Raw genomic sequence first — 17,595 nt, forward strand, 5'->3', positions numbered from 1 at the left:
CGTAAGACCAGAAACTATAAAACTCCTAGAGGAAAACATAGGCAAAACACTCTCCGACATAAATCACAGCAGGATCCTCCATGACCCACCTCCCAGAATATTGGAAATAAAAGCAAAAATAAACAAATGGGACCTAATTAAAATTAAAAGCTTTTGCACAACAAAGGAAACTATAAACAAGGTGAAAAGACAGCCTTCAGAATGGGAGAAAATAATAGCAAATGAAGCAACAGACAAACAATTAATCTCAAAAATATACAAGCAACTTCTGCAGCTGAATTCCAGAAAAATAAACGACCCAATCAAAAAATGGGCCAAAGAACTAAACAGACATTTCTCCAAAGAAGACATACAGATGGCTAACAAACACATGAAAAGATGCTCAACATCACTCATTATTAGAGAAATGCAAATCAAAACCTCAATGAGGTATCATTTCACACCAGTCAGAATGGCTGCTATCCAAAAGTCTACAAGCAATAAATGCTGGAGAGGGTGTGGAGAAAAGGGAACCCTCTTACACTGTTGGTGGGAATGCAAACTAGTACAGCCACTATGGAAAACAGTGTGGAGATTCCTTAAAAAACTGGGACTAGAACTGCCATATGACCCAGCAATCCCACTGCTGGGCATATACACCGAGGAAACCAGAATTGAAAGAGACGCGTGTACCCCAATGTTCATCGCAGCACTGTTTACAATAGCCAGGACATGGAAGCAACCAAGATGTCCATCAGCAGACGAGTGGATAAGGAAGCTGTGGTACATATACACAATGGAATATTACTCAGCCATTAAAAAAAATACATTTGAATCGGTTCTACTGAGATGGATGAAACTGGAGCCCATTATACAGAGTGAAGTAAGCCAGAAAGAAAAACAACAATACAGTATACTAATGCATATATATGGAATTTGAAAGATGGTAACGATAACCCTATATGCGAGTCAGAATAAGAGACACAGATGCATGGAACAATTTTATGGACTCTGAGGGAGAAGGTGAGGGTGGGACGTTCTGGGAGAATAGCATTGAAACATGTATATTATCATATGTGAAACAGAACACCTTTCCATGTTTGATGCATGAGACAAGGGCTCAGGGCCGGGGCAATGGGATGACCCAGAGGGATGGGATGGGGAGGGAGGTGGGTGGGGGGTCCAGGAAGGGGAACACATGTAAACCCATGGCTGATTCATGTCAATGTATGGCAAAAACTATTACAATATTGTAAAGTAATTAGCCCCCAACTAAAATAAATAAATTTATTAAAAAAAAAAAAAAATAGTGATCTAGCAATCAGCACATTGTTCTGTTAATAACTTAATTTGTCCATTTATTTAATTTAATTTGTTCCATTTACTCAGTAAATTAATAGTCACTTGGAATCACAGTACCTTTAATTAATTCAAGGCAGTGCTAAATACGTTGAAGCAGAGGGAATATCTAATTTCACTGAAACTGTTCATGAAATCATTTTGTAATATATGTGCAGTTTGACCACTTAGTTTTTAAATTATTAATAAATCTGAGTTAGAATAAGCTCAAACTTCATTTTTTTGGTTGTTATTGTTGTTGTTCCTCCTGAAATCCATAAAGCTCATCTACAGCAATACCACTCTGAACACACCCAGTCTAGTCTAAAACCCATAAAATGCCATTTGATTATTGGTGTCAAGAATATATGTGCAGATTTGTATATAACTAAGATAAAACAACATCTCATAGAACATAAAGCTGTTTCCATATTCTAAAATTGGGTTACCTTTGTCCTTGAATACCAGTATTGTATATTTTAATTAACAAGAGAATGGCATTCTTAAATCTTTGATCAGTTTGCCTTTTAGGTATCAAAATGTATTATATGCCCCTCAATGAAGAGTAACTTTTGGAAATAGAATCTGCAAGAGCAATCAGGACAAAAGAAAAAGTCTAGGTAAAGTGAACAAAGGAAGAAAGTAGATCTCAAAAAATATGAGACCATTCTTTAAATCACTTCGTAAACGTGAGAGAAGAGGGAGTGCTAGAGATATGCAGCTAGAAAAGTTATTCTGTTCCAAAACTCTCTCTAATCAAAGAAATGCTTATCCGAATTAACAATGGGCAACAAAAGAGGACTGTGGTCCAATCCCATATAAATTTAATATGTTAATAAAAAAAAAAGAATACAGACTAGAATAGCAACACTACCTGCAAGAAAAAAGAAAGAAACACAAAAAACACAATGCCCAGTAAACACATAAAAACAGTAACCTAATATTCCAAACAGTAACCTAATATTTCAAAACATGATAAAGAAAATTAAGAAAAATTTATAACTATCAAAGAACATATGTCAGGATTAGAAAACTTCAATAACATGTTTCAAGAAAAGAAAGATATAAAAAGAGATATAACAAGCAAAATCATTTCAGAAATTAAGACTAAATGAATCTCCTAAAGAAAATCTTTAGGAAAAATACCAGATAAAAAGGAGGGATGTTGATATATCAAGAAAGAAGGAAAGAAAAGAGTTCAAGAAAAATAAATGCAGAGATAGGAAAAGCTGATTCAACATACTTAAAACAGTTTTCCCCATATAAGAAAACCAGGGAATGGAAAACCAGGGAATCTTCTAAAATAACATGAACAAAAGCAAAAAGATCTAAAATTACATATGATAATTTTACACAAGAGAAAGCCTAGAATGAACAACCCCATAACATATTATAGTTAAACTACTGAACTTGAAAAATAAATAATATAATTTGGCCATTAGGCAAAAAGGTTGTGTCACTTGCATCAACCATGTTTTATACTAGGAGACAATTAAGTAACATATTTAAGATATTCTAAGAAATAAAATGTGAACCAAGGGTTTTAAATACAGCTAAACTGATCTTTATAGACAAAAGTTTCAGAGAAATGGTTTGTGAATCCAAGGAGTCAGAGAATATTATCACATGACCCCTTCCTTAGAAATTTGCCAGAAAATAAGATTTGGACAACCACAAAGATTTGGGAGAAATTGAAATGAAGCAAGGTACTGAAAACACAATTACCTGTAGAGCTAAGAATACAGGGTGGTCTCCAGAGAGGGATATAGTATTATATAAAGTCTGTCTACGATAACAAGTAACAGGAGAGAGAGAGTGCACAACACTTATGTATATGAACATGAAGAAGTCTTCAATAAGGTTGCAGTAAACAAAATTCTAGTAAAATTCTTTTGAACAATACACCATGACTAAATGGGGTTTATTCAGAAATGTAATGTACTTAGAATTAATATGCTTCACCAGTATAATAGAGCTAAGAAGAGAATAATATGATTATCTCCATAGTTGCAGAAAAAGCATTTGGCAATACTAAATCAATACCATTCATGTTAAAAATTACCCCAATAGAATGGGGATTTATGAAACTATATTCAGTTGACCCTTGAACAGCACAGGTTTGAACTGCCCAGGTTAATTTATATGTAGATTTTTTTTTTCAGTAGTGACTCCCACAGTACCATAGGAGCTTGGTTGGTTATATCCTTGAATATAACGAAACTGTGTATACAGGGCACTGACTACATACTATACTCAGATGTTTTTACTTCACAGAGGGTTGGTGTCCCTAATCCTTCCACATTGTTCAAGGGCCAACTGTATAGGTATTGGTATACATATAGGTATAGGTAAAGAGACCGAGATAAACATAGACAAGATCAAGTTCATAGGGATAGAGAAATCATTACAAAAGTTGGAATCTACTTTATAGAATCACTTGATGCTTAAATGAAAAAGTCAGAAACAAGGGTGATCAAAATCTCCACAACTACTGAGTAATGTGTTATTGGTAACAGTCATCAGTTGAGCAACAGAAATCAAATATAGCCATAAGAATTGGAAAGGTTAAAGTGAAACTACTTCTATTTGAAGATAACATAAGTATATATTTGGAAAACTAAAAAAAAATGGAATTCACCAAGGAATGCATTTTTAAATTTAATATTTAAAAATCTCTATTCATATATAAGAAAAAAAGTCTTTAGATGTTATCATGGACGTGAAGAATCCCATGTCAATTGCCAAAAACTAATAATACAATTTTTAGGTATAAACATAACCTAAAATGTACAACGTATTTTTAAAAAATATTTAATGTTTTTAAACTTTCCAATGCTCCTGAACGATGAAAAAAAAAAAAAAGTAGACTTAAGCAAGTGGAAAGTAATACACTATTCCTGGAGCAGAAAACTAAACATTATAAAGATGTCAGTTATGCCTGAATTAATTAATAAATTTAATGTAATCTCAATAAAAAATACATCATGTTTCTTTTCCCCCAAAACTGAGAAAGTTGTTTCTAAAATTCATTGGATTAAAAATCTTTCAGGAGTGTAAACAAGAACGGTCAGGCAAACTCTAAAAAAGGATAGTGATTGAGAAAATGGAGATAAACTTACCAGAAATTAAAGCCTCTAAAAAAGGCATTAGTTTGTTACTGACACATAAAAATAGTTACTGGCAGATAAAAAGACATAGAGACCAATATAAAACAACAGAAAACTCAGGAGTATACCCAACTGCACATGGACATTGAGTGTATGATAAAAGTACCATCCCAAGTCAGTGGGCTAAAAGATGATTAATTTAACTAGATAATCATATGGGGGAAAAAAGTGAAATGAATCTATTCTTCACACCCTGAGAGATAAATTCTAAGTGTAAAAAAACCCCAAATAATCCAAGAGGTAAAAAGAAAACATGGATGAATTCCCCCATAAACTGAATTCCTCCTTAACCAGGGAAATGGAATTCACCAAAGAATCAGTTTTTAAATTTAATATTTAACAATAATAACAATTTGATATTTAACAGTCATCTAATTTAAAATCCAGAAGTAATCAAGGGAAAGATTAGAAAATTTGATTTCATAAAGATGATTTTTCATGGTAAAAAATCACTATAAACAAAGATAAAATATTAGTGACAAACAAGAAAAGTAATTGGATCTTTTGTCAGAGATAAATGATGACTATCCCTAACATGTAAAGAGCTTTTTTCTAAAAAAAGTCCAATAGCTCTAATTAAAAATAGCCTAGTGATATGAACAGCATTTAGAGAAAGAAAGCAATAGGCTTTTGAAAATGTGAAAAAGCACTTGCATATAAGAGAAATACAAACTAAAACTACACAATATATGACTTCTTAGTCAATATTAAGACTGAAAAAATCCTAATGTTTGACAACATCTCTACACAAGCCTGTTAGAAAACAAGCAGCTTTGTTGATGGGAATACAAAGTGATGGTATCCCACACAGAAGGAATTTGTCAACCTAGTAAAATGACACATGCATTTTACCTGTGACTTAGTGAGTAATCCCACTTTTAGGAATCTATTCCAAAGATACACTACTAAAAGTAAGATCATATATTGACAGAACAGTGTTTACTATAGCCCTGTCTGTAACAACAAGGATTTGAAAAGAATGTAAATGTTTATAAGCAAAGCAGTGGTTGAATAAACTCAGAAAACAGTGAAAGTCACTCAGTTCTGTCCGACTCTGTGACCCCATGGACTGTAGCCCGCCAGGCTCCTCTGTCCATGGAATTCTCCAGGCAAGAATATTGGAGTGTGTTGCCATTTCCTTCTCCAGGGGATCTTCCTGACCCAGGGATTGAACCCAGGTCTCCTGAGCTCCAGGCAGATTCTTTACTATCTGAGCCATCAGAACTATCCACAAATCCATAATGAATTTCTATGTATCTTTAAAAATGAATAAGTAAAATGTTTAATATACCTACCTAATAGAGTGATCTCCAAGATGCATCATTAAGTGAAAAAAGGCAAGATGGAAAATTGTGTACTATCATTCAACTAGGAAAGTATACTTACAAATATATATCTGCAACAGTAATTCTATCTACTTGTCTTTGCTTATGATTTAAAAAATAATAAAGATAAACCAGCACAAAAATTAAAATAGAGGACAGAAATAGAGTGGAGGGCACCATGAACATAAATTAGTCTCATTTCCAATAATTGGCATTGTCACTGTAGAAGTATTTTACATAACTATAAAATAATTATTCATTGTGCTTCGTTGTTCAGTTGTGTCCAACTCTTTGTGACTCCAAGGACTGTAGCCCAGCAGGCCCCTCTGTCCATGGGGATTCTCTAGGCAAGCATACTGGAGTGGGCTGCCATGCCCTCCTCCAGGGGACCTTCCCAATACAGGGGTCACACTCAGGTCTCCCGCATTGCAAGTGGATCCTTTACTGACTGAGCCATCAGGGAAGCCCAATTATTCATCACCGAACTATTTTCAATCATCAGATTCTTAGTGGTAGGGGTGCTATCATTATCTTGAGACTTTCCTGTGGTTTCTATGGGGTTTTAATTGTAATTTTTGTGGTGGGGGCCAGGACTTTTGCTATTGGAGATACTGGAGATGCAAGAAACGGATGTAAGATCTATGAGGCTAAGTGTAAGCTTTCCTGGTGGCTCAGCTGGTAAAGAATCTTCCTGCAATATGGGAGACCTGGGTTCACTCCCTGATTTGGGAAGATCCCCAGAAGAAGGGAACAGCTACCCACTCCAGATTCTGGCCTGGAGAATTCCATGGACTGTATAGTTCATGGGGTTGCAAAGAGTCGGACATGACTAAATGTCTTTCACTTCTTCATTTCGTTGGAATTTGAATTTTCAGTGTCATTATTAACTTCTTACTAAAAGGACTAAGGGCTCTTTACAGAAAAGGCTAAAGTAGGAAATATATGAAATCAGCCTTATTATCTGGACAAATCAGACAGCAAGGAAATTATAAAAGACCAAGCTTATTATTTTGAAAATGATAAAAGAAAAAGGAAAAACGAGCATTTATTCTGCTTTTTCTAGTCTCACAATACTTCAGGGTAACCAAATAAATTATCAAGATGTGTTTTTCATATAGGGCTTTCCAGGTATAAGGGTTAAAATATGAAGGATAGATGAAAGAATTAAAACATTGCCATTTTGCAATCTTTAAGGAACTACGGAATCTAGGCAATTATCATCAATGTTTGATTACATTACAAATATTGAGACTGCTGCTGCTGCTAAGTCACTTCAGTCGTGTCCGACTCTGTGCGACCCCATAGATGGCAGCCCACCGGGCTCCCCGGTCCCTGGGATTCTCCAGGCAAGAACACTGGAGTGGGTTGCCATTTCCTTCTCCAGTGCATGAAAGGGAAAAGTGAAAGTGAAGTCTCTCAGTCATGTCCGACTCTTAGCGGCCCCATGGACTGCAGCCTACCAGGCTCCTCCATCCATGGGATTTTCCAGGCAAGAGCACTGGAGTGGGGTGCCATTGCCTTCTCCAATATTGAGACTGCCAACTATTAAATACTGCTTGATGGCAGTACACCCTTGAACTACATGGGTATGAATTGCACAGGTCACTTATACACAAAGTTTTTTCAATAAATACACACTATGATACTACATAATCTAAGGTTGGTTGAATTGGCAAATGTGGAACTGAGGATTTGGAGGACTGACTGTGAAGTTATGTGTCGATCTTTCACTGTGTGGAGGGTTGGTGTCCCTAACCCCTGAGTTGTTCAAGGGTCAGCTGTACAACCTATCAAGTTGTCTTGCCAAAATATTGAATCTGATCAAGCCTCTATATTGAAGTATGAATTTTCAGATATATAGGAAATGGAGCAACATATTAAATAGCACCATAGGAATGAAATCAGTAAACCCTGACCACTTGTGTAACTGTATAACAAATGACTCAATTTTTATGAACAGCAGAAAAAAAATCGACAAAAAATGCAAGAAAAGAATATGACAAAGGAAGAAACTCATAAATTAAAAGATAACTGAGTCACATGAAATGGTTGTAATGCATGGATCATATATGGATCTAAGTTAAATGAAAATTACATAATGGATACTTGATAAATTTAGAAGCTATTTAATTTTTAATATGTGATCATAGTTTCTGTGAATGAGTCTTCTTTTGCAGAAAATTTTTATCTTTTAAAGATACCTACATACTAGAATATTTACAAGATGAGATGGCTTTATGTAAGGAGTTTGCTTAAAAACAATCTCAGGGAGGGATTTTGGGATTAAGCAAAACCTGTTTGATCATGAGTTGGTAATTGTTGAAGCTCAGTGATGTATACATATCATATATATATATATGAATTCATTATAATTATACTCTTCTATTTTTGTAGTTATGAAAATTTCCAGAAATAAAAGTAACAATAGCAATAACAATAAGACATTAAAGGCAAAACTCCAAATATACAAAAGGCGGCCTTTGGAGCAAAGTATCTTCATGAATATTGATTATATCATTTTACATTCTTCTAAACTCTTCAAGAGAACTGGAAACACTGAAATATTAGGGCTGTAACTTAAAGTCTTCATGAGGAATTAATCTCATCTAAATTCTGCCATGGCAAGTTGGCTCCAGTGCCACTATCCATTTACATTTCTTACGAGGAGATATATCGAAAACAAGCATGTTTTGACTATTTTTTTTTTTAGGTGACATCCAATTTCAATGATAGTTTTTGTTTCAGTAACAACATCTCGGACTACGCTTTCTGGTTTAGTTTGGGGGTGGGGGGAGGAAGAATGTACTCAGATCCCAAAGCATTGCATTTTGTAGTACAGAATGCATAATTGTAATGCAGGTTTAGAAGCTAGAGAAGAATAAAAGACTATCCTAGAAATAGTTGTAGAAGATAATTCCTATACAAATATGCAAAATAATGCTATTGATACTAGAGTTTACCTTTGAGAGGTAAGTTTTACAACTGAATTAAATTTTTTAAGAGGACATAACCCAAAAGTGGTGGGGGCTTTCTAGGTGGCGCAGTGGTGAAGGATCCCCTGCCAGTGCAAGAGGTGTAAGAAACGTGGGTTCAATTCCTGGGTTGGCAACCCACTCCAGTGTTTGTTTGTTTGTTTAATTTGTTTACTTTTAATTGGAGGATAATTGCTTTACAATGTTTTGTTTGTTTCTGCCATACATCAGCATGAATCAGCCACAGGTATACATACGCCCCCTCCCTCTGGAGGCTCCCTCCCACCTCCCACTCCATTCCATCCCCCTAGATTGTCACAGAGCAGCAAGTTGAGCTCCCTGGGTCATACAACAAGCTCCTACTGGCTGTCTGTTTTACATAGGGTAATATACATGTTTCAAAGCTACTCTCTTAATTCGTCCCTCTCTCTACTTCCCTGGCCATGTTCAGAAGTCTGTTCTGTATGCCCGGATCTCTCTTGCTGCCCTACAAACAGGTTCATCAGTACCATTTTTCTAGATTTCATATACATGTATTAATGTATGATATTTGTTTCTCTCTTTCTAACTTTAATCTGTATAATAGGTTCTAGGTTCATAGGTTCTAGGTTCACCCACCTCACTAGAACTGACTCAAATGTGTTCCTTTTTATGGCTAAGTAATATTCCATTGCTCCAGTATTCTTGCCTGAAAAAATTCCATGGACAGAGGAGTCTGGTAGGCTCCATGGGATCACAAAGGGTCAGACATGACTAAGCACAACACAACAACAACCGATAAGTGGACCCTGAGTGAACTGCATGCCTAGACACTCATCTCTTTCTCAGAGAACCAATTTCACTGAAACAGACTCTCATCTGCAGTTCCTTTTTTGTATTATATGGTATGTGAATTTTTTTTATTAAATTATAGTTGATTTACAATATTGTGTTAGTTTCAGGTATACAGTAAAATGATTCATTAAAATTTTTTTCAGATTCTTTTCCATTATAGGTTATTACAAGATATTAAATATAATTCCCTATCCCACAGAGTAAATCTTTATTACTAATCTATGTTATGTACAGTAGTTTGTATCTGTTAATCTCAAGCGCCCAATTTGTCCTTCCCCCGTCCTTCTCCTCTTTGGTAACAGTAAGTTTGTTTTCCATGCCTGTGAGTCTGTTTCTGTTTTGTATCTAGATTCACTTGTATTATTTTGTAGATCCCACATAGAAGTAATATCATGTAACATTTGTCATTCAGCTGCAGAACAAGATTTCTGGCAGTCATGTTGCCACAACACCATCTGCCTCTGGCCACATGGTATTTCCATTTGGTGTCACATCTGAGCTAATAAGGCTAGTGAGCCCCTTCCTTCCCTGTGAAACTGGGAATCAGCATTAAAAATAATAGTCTGATTCTATGTGTGTTCTTGATATAAGATGCAAACTCAGAACCAGTTGATGATATTTTATGTCTTGTGGCCAAAAAGGAAAGTCAGTCTTTGGGGAGAGAGATTGATGCAGGTGAGCAGAAAGAAATGGAGATGATTGATGAAAGAGGTGGAGATGACTGATAAGCTTATGTGAGGATGTTAAAAATGAGATCAGATAGTTAAATGGATGGATGGATAAGTAGGTAAATAGATATAGCGATAAAATGGTAGAGATAAGTGAATAGTTATTACACACAGATATCTCCAAGTTATATAGATAAATGAGAAATGCAAAATGAAGAAAAACAGTTTGTGTTTGTATGTGCACAAAAACTGAACATTTAAATAAAACTCATACACCTAATAGGTTGGTTTCACCATGGGAAAGAATGTAGGACTGAGGGAAATAGGCTGCTAAAGGGTGCTTTTTATTATATATATATTTATTTAATTTTTTATATATGAACTTGCATTTTTGTTTTGCTTATGCAAATGTTAAGATATACGTATATTCACATAATACTTAAATGGATAGAAAAATAAATTTTATAACTGTCAATATCCAGGAAATACTGAGCAAGAACCCAAGACCTAAAGAGGAAAAATTTTGACTTCAAAACAATTAGTAAAACATTTAAAATTTTATCAATTAAAAAATTATCAATTCTTAACTATTAAAAGAAACAACCAAAAGCATAAGACTCATTTTGGGGATGTAATATTTTACTTCCTTTTACAGACCTGCTCTCTTGTGTTTACTTGGGCTAACACTAAATAAATTGCTATTCTCTAAGCATTCACATTCCCTGGAAGAAAGAAGCCATAAATTGTGTCATTTAGCAGCAAAGGCAGGGCTGGGAATACATACTCACGACAGAAAATTCAAAATATATCATAGTTATCAAGAGTAGGGACTCTGATTTTCTGGTTTTGTAATTTTTTCCCCAAATTCTTTAGCTCCATCCACTGGGTTTCATATTAACAAATACTTATGAAATGATCACATATGAATTACAATTGCCAATTGCCAGACTAATCTCAGATAAATTTAATCAGCAACGAAGTTACTTCACAATAGTGTCATCAGACCTTTTCATATATTTAAGATTCTGGTCAATACTTGGCCCATAGTTGACCAGCGCATCAGTGGTCATGTCTAAACTAAACTTTATCTCAACTTCACTTAAGCTGCATTTCCAGCAAATTCCAGTGGAGCAAGTTCTGCATATTTTCTTCCTTGGACGCTAGAGGGAGATTGTTTGCAGTCATCCACATTTAGGTGTATTTTGCAGCAAGGCTATGTCCTTTTCATCACCATCCAGTCTGCTGCGGCGAACAGTGACATATGGCAGCTTCCTACCCTTTGGCCCTACCGAAACAACACATTTTTATGAGTGCTCTTCTAACATACGTGGTGGTGGTGGTTGTTAGCTCACATTCATTTAAAAAATGAGATTACAAATTGAGGAAGCTTAAAACAGGTAAAGCTAACATCAAACCAAAGGAGACCATACAGAACTTGCTAATCTAATCATAATTACAAAGAAAAATACATTTAAAATGTAATAGCTAAACGTTTAGAACTTTAGAGGATACAACTAATTTGTACTAAAGCAGGTTGGATGGCATCATAAACTCAATGGACATCAGTCTGAGCAAACTCCAAGAGATAGTGAAGGATAGGGAAGCCTGGCATGTTGCAGTTCATGGAGTCGCAAAGAGTCGGACATGACTGAGCAACTGAACAATAGTAACAATATAATAAAATCCTCTGTGTTCTCATCTCCTCCAACTCTCCTTGGTCATTCACTCCTAGCACACCAGCCTCATTGCTAGTCCTGAGTCCTACAGACACATTCTCACCAGGAACTTCTCACTGGCTGATCCCTCTGCCCACAATTGCTTCCTGCCAACATCCTACAGCTCATTCCCTCAGAGGTTCAAGTCTGTGCCCAAATGTCATCTTCCCAATCAAATCTACCCTGCCTAGGAAATTTCATGAACAGAGGAGCCTGGCGGGCTACAGTTCATGGGGTCGCAAAGACTCTGACATGACTGAGCAACTGAGCACACACATACAATGCCACATAGCCTACCTTATTTCTGTTAACTTATTCTATGGTTCATTTTTGCCATGGCATTTATACATCTCTATTCTACATATTTTACTTATTTATTTTGTGGATAATAATCAGTGCATAATGTGTATGTCCTTTACTAACATGTAAGCTCTATGAGAGTGAGGATATCAGTCTGTTTACATATCACTGTAGCCCAAACACCTAGATTAATGCCTGGCAGGGAAAAGGTACTAAATGTTAAAAGACTTAACTAAATCTTCTGCAGTTTAATTCAATAAAACATTATTGCTTTGTACTTGAATTTAATAATGTTTTTCATGATCTCAACATCTGTTATTCAATGAATTTTTCTTACCAGAAAAACTTGCAGAGATAACAACATTATTTTGACATAGGATTTTATTCCACAAGCACTGATGGATAGCTATCATGTCTTGTCTTCCTTGTGGTTTGGCACTTGAAGTCCCTTCTTTTTTTTTTTAAAGCATCTATGAATAATAAATCTTTCTGTAACTTTCTTCTCTTATATACAATATAATTTATCTGTATTTTTTCACTGGAGTTGAAGAAATATAAAAGATGACTTAGAGCTGGAATAACCATAAGAAAACTGTGAAGTTAGACCAAGTAAATCTTTGATGCTGTGCCAACAAAAATCATCTACTATTCCATCTCCTTTAGACACTGTCCCTCAGAAAACTGTTTTATCACTAGCCATAAGCTAATCCCTGCTAGAGTACCAACTCTGAGTGCCTTAAGATACTGCTGCTTTAAGGGGATACTTGTGTTTAAATTAAACTGGAAAACTTTAAGACCCCAAGGATACAAAAAAGTACATCTCTATGTTGGGTAGTAGGAGGGAATGCTTGGGAAAAAGAGGAAATATCTAGGCACTCTTTGAATCATATTACATAAAAGGTCTTAGCTCCTAAGACTGTCACTTGATGAATGATTTTTGAATTGGTAGAAGATCCTCTGGAGAAGGGAAAGGCTACCCACTCCAGTATTCTGACCTGAGGAATTCCATGGACTGTATAGGCCATGGTGTTGCAGAGTCGGACTTGACTGAGTGACTTTCACTTATGTGGAAGATAATGCACTATTAGTGGTGGCTCAGACAGTAAAGAATCTGCCTACAATGCAGGAGATGTGGGTTTGAGCAGTGGGTCATGAAAATCCCTGGAGAAGGGAATGGCAACCCACTGCAGTATTCTTGCCTGGAGAATTCCATAGACAGAGGCACCTGGCAGGCTACAGTCCATGGGGTCGCAAAGAGTCAGACATGACTGAGCTACTAACACACACACACTGCATAAGAACGTGTAGGTTAACAGACCACAACTGACAAGAACAAAGCTGTAATAACTGCGGTGGGCATGCAGTCAGAATAACTACAAAAATGCAAAATACATTGGGTAGATATAGGGGATATCTTTGCTTATGCCTCCCAGCACCACCTATCCTTCTCATAGTAAAAGCATCTTTGTTTTTCTTGGTGAAATTATCCACTCCTCATTGCCCTACTCTTACTTCATGTGATTTCAGAGTGGACACAGGACCCAGACCTTGCAACTCAGAGCATTCTCTTTGGCCATAGAAGCTGATTCTTAGCAGCAGGGTCAGGCATTTGCTGGAAACAGTGGAATGAGAAGTTCTCCTGCCAAGATTTCCTAATTTGCAGGAGGTAAGATAGCGGAGGGCTTCCCTGGTGGCTCAGTCAGTAAAGAGTCTGCCTGCAATACAGGAAACCTGGATTTGATCCTTGTGACAGGAAGATCCCCTGGAGAAGGAAATGGTAACCCACTCTAGTGTTCTTGTCTGTGAAATCCCATGGACAGAGGAGACTGGAGGGCTACAGGCCATGGGGTTGCAGCAGTTGGACATGACTGAGTGACTAAACCTACTTACCTACCTAAGATAGGAAAGCACCTACTCAAGAAAGAAGGCTCTTCAAAGGGAAAACTGAGTCAAGAGACAGAGAAAGATTACTAGTTAGGGTTTGAGCCAAATCTGAAGTCTAATGTAAGAGAATCTGTTATGAGAACCAATAAACTTTCATTTTTGTCTAAGTTATTTCAAGGTAGGGGATTTTGCCACTCAGGTCAAAAGAGCCTTATAAAAAAATACACTGAATTTGGAATAAACAGTTAAAATTTTCCAGTCTAGAAACAAATAGAGGACATTTGTTACTTGAGCAAATAAGTATATTTTCCATTAAGTTTAAGCTTAGCACAAGTTAGAGTTCAGGTTTAACTAGGGCCAAGAAGATGTTTGAGAATTTACTAGAGAACTATCATCTTATGTGATAGATACCAAAATTGCTTATGGTTTTCTAATATGGAAATATACCTTAAGATTAAAAAGTTCTTTTTCAGATTGAAATGTATTTTATTATTCCATACTTTGGATCTGGTAATTTTATATGAAATGGAACTGTAAGGAGAATCTCTTAAATTCTTTTGATTTATAATACCTCTTATGTATTATTAAATTTATAAATACGTTTTGATTTTTAAATACCTCTTAGTATTATTAAGGGCTTCCCTGGTGGCTCAGATGGTAAAGAATCTGCCTGTAACACAGAAGTCCCAGGTTTTGATCCCTAGGTTGGGAAGATCCCCTGGAGAAGGGAAAAGCTACCCACGCCAGTATTCTTGCCTGGAAAATTCCATGGACAGAGGAGCCTGGCAGGCTACAGTCCACGGGGTCACACGGAGTCAGACATGACTGAGCAACTAACCTTTCAGTTTCAGGATCATTAGGTTGCAATAAACAAAAATTTACCCAAGTTTGCATAGAAAATTTGAAGCACATGAGAGAAGAAATTTGATGGCACCTGAGGATAAGACACAGAAGCGCAATTCAGCTTGATCGCACGGGCCTAGACCTGAGAACTGAGAACCCTCTGCTTTTCATCAGACTCCCTGCTTCTTGTTCTTGCCTACCTTTGTGCTGATGCTTAATTCCGCTGTTTTTTTTTCTTTTTCTTTCCTGAAAACCACACTTCTTTGCTTACTTGTTGCAGTCTTCTCTTTATAACTGGATTTGGCTTTTTTTTTTTTTTTTTTGTAGAGCCAACTTCCAGTAATATCTCTTTGTTACCTTGGGACTCAGTTTTTCTTAGCTAGATGATTCACTCAGTTTGATTTTTCTAAATTCCAAATTCCTGGTTAAGAAAATCTGCTTGGTTCCCTTTGGGGGCAGGGTCATCTTGTACAAAGAATCTACCTGGCTTCACCACTTCCCATAGTGGAAGCGTCCAGCGGGGACAGGTACTTTTCAGAAAGCATATGAGGAGGGAGGCAGGGATTAATTTTTATACTGCAGAGAGTAATATATAAATACTCTTGATTACCACAAGAATATTTACATTCTTTCTCACTAGGGGAACACATTAAAATTATAAGAGATAGCCTTACAAAATAAATAAAAATGATTTGAATCATTAATTCATACTTTAAGGGTACTATTGCATGGTTTGTATTCTATACAGAGCACTTTGGTTTCTATTAAGAATAAATTAAAATATACATAAGTTAGAAGATTCTTTAGACATGTTTGAAATTATTCTGTCCATTATGTTTTAGAAAGTTGAAAATCAATAGTATTACCTCTATAGCATTCATTAATGTGTGGTATAAGTATTTTTCTGAACAAAAGAAAAATTTTAAAAACCCAGACATTACATTCATTCTGATAATTGTTTAGTGATGTTGGTTTCACTGGAAAGTTGAGGAGGAAATGAAAAAAAAAATCAATGACTAACCTACAAGATCAATTAAAAAATTCAAAATTGTTTCTGATGTTACAACCGACCTAATTTCTCAAGACATCATAAAATAATTTAAAACATATTCATATAGCTATAGATAATATTTATCTAAAGCAAAGAAATTGTAACCATACAAAATCAAATGCATCTGATTTAGTTTTAGGGAATCTTTATGACCTAATATGCAAAGCAATTTTGGAGGAAACTAAAGTAAAAAATTTAAGCTCTCAGAGATCTGATATTTTTTCTGAAATGTGACATATTGAAATAATCTCTACTAAAAGGAGTACTGATGAGGCAATTGAGCAAACGATATTAGTTCAGAAGATGAAAGAAGCAAATGACATATTAACAATCAACAATATAAATAATATAAAATAGAAAATGTACAATACTTGCTGTAACTGTCTAGCGTTTCTCCACTGCTTGATATTTCAAGCTTATAAAGGTGATTTGATGATTTTTCATTAATGAAGCAATCTGGACATGAAATTATGCTTATGTTTAAATACAGAAAAAAAATTAAGAAAAAGATTGATTAAAGGAACTGCTGGGAGAAATATCAATAACCTCAGATATGCAGATGACACCACCCTTATGGCAGAAAGTGAAGAAGAACTAAAGAGCCTCTTGATGAAAGTGAAAGAGAAGAGTGAAAAAGTTGGCTTAAAGCTCCACATTCAGAAAACCAAGATCAAGGCATTCAGTCCCATCACTTCATGGCAAATAGATGGGGAAACAGTGGAAACAGTGTCAGACTTTATTTTTCTGGGCTCCAAAATCACTGCAGATGGTGATTGCAGCCATGAAATTAAAAGATGCTTACTCCTTGGAAGAAAAGTTATGACCAACCTAGACAGCATATCAAAAAGCAGAGACATTACTTTGTCAACAAAGGTCCGTCTAGTCAAGGCTATGGTTTTTCTAGTGGTCATGTATAGATGTGAGAGTTGGACTATAAAGAAAGCTGAGCGCAGAAGAATTGATGCTTTTGAACTGTGGTGTTGGAGAAGACACTTGAGAGTCCCTTGGACTGCAAGGAGACCCAACCAGTCCATCCTAAAGGTGATTGGTCCTGGGTGTTCATTGGAAGGACTGATGTTGAAGCTGAAACTCCAATACTTTGGCCACCTCATGCGAAGAGCTGACTCATTTGAAAAGAGCCTGATGCTGGGAAAGACTGAAGGCAGGAGGAGAAGGGGACAACAGAGGATGAATGAGATGGTTGGATGGCATCACCAACTCAATGGACATGGGTTTGGGTAAACTCTGGGAGTTGGTGATGGACAGGGAGGCCTGGCGTGCTGCAGTTCATGGGGTTGCAAAGAGTCGGACACGACTGAGCGACTGAACTGAACTGACAGGAACTTCAAAACTTTTATTCCTTAAAGCACATATTCTATCTATCTGCAGTCTTTTGCTCACTTAATCTCCTCAGTGACACAAAGATCAAGGTTCCCAGAGCCCACATGGAGAGACAGGAGCTGACTCACCCCTGTAATGACAAGTCAAAAAATTGAGAAAGCTCTGGCATAAACTCTTA

At 36.1% G+C, this 17,595-nt stretch overlaps 1 protein-coding gene across 9 annotated transcripts in view; it reads right to left on the reverse strand.

The window, feature by feature from the left end:
* Positions 1-17,595, reverse strand: part of DKK2 (dickkopf Wnt signaling pathway inhibitor 2) — a 610,668-nt gene that overhangs the window by 127,743 nt on the left and 465,330 nt on the right. The gene's annotated exons all lie outside the window — the stretch shown is intronic.

This window comes from Giraffa tippelskirchi, chromosome 1, assembly GCF_054371585.1.
Source record: "Giraffa tippelskirchi isolate mGirTip1 chromosome 1, T2T-mGirTip1v1.2.pri, whole genome shotgun sequence".
NCBI classification, from domain to species: Eukaryota; Metazoa; Chordata; class Mammalia; order Artiodactyla; family Giraffidae; genus Giraffa; species Giraffa tippelskirchi.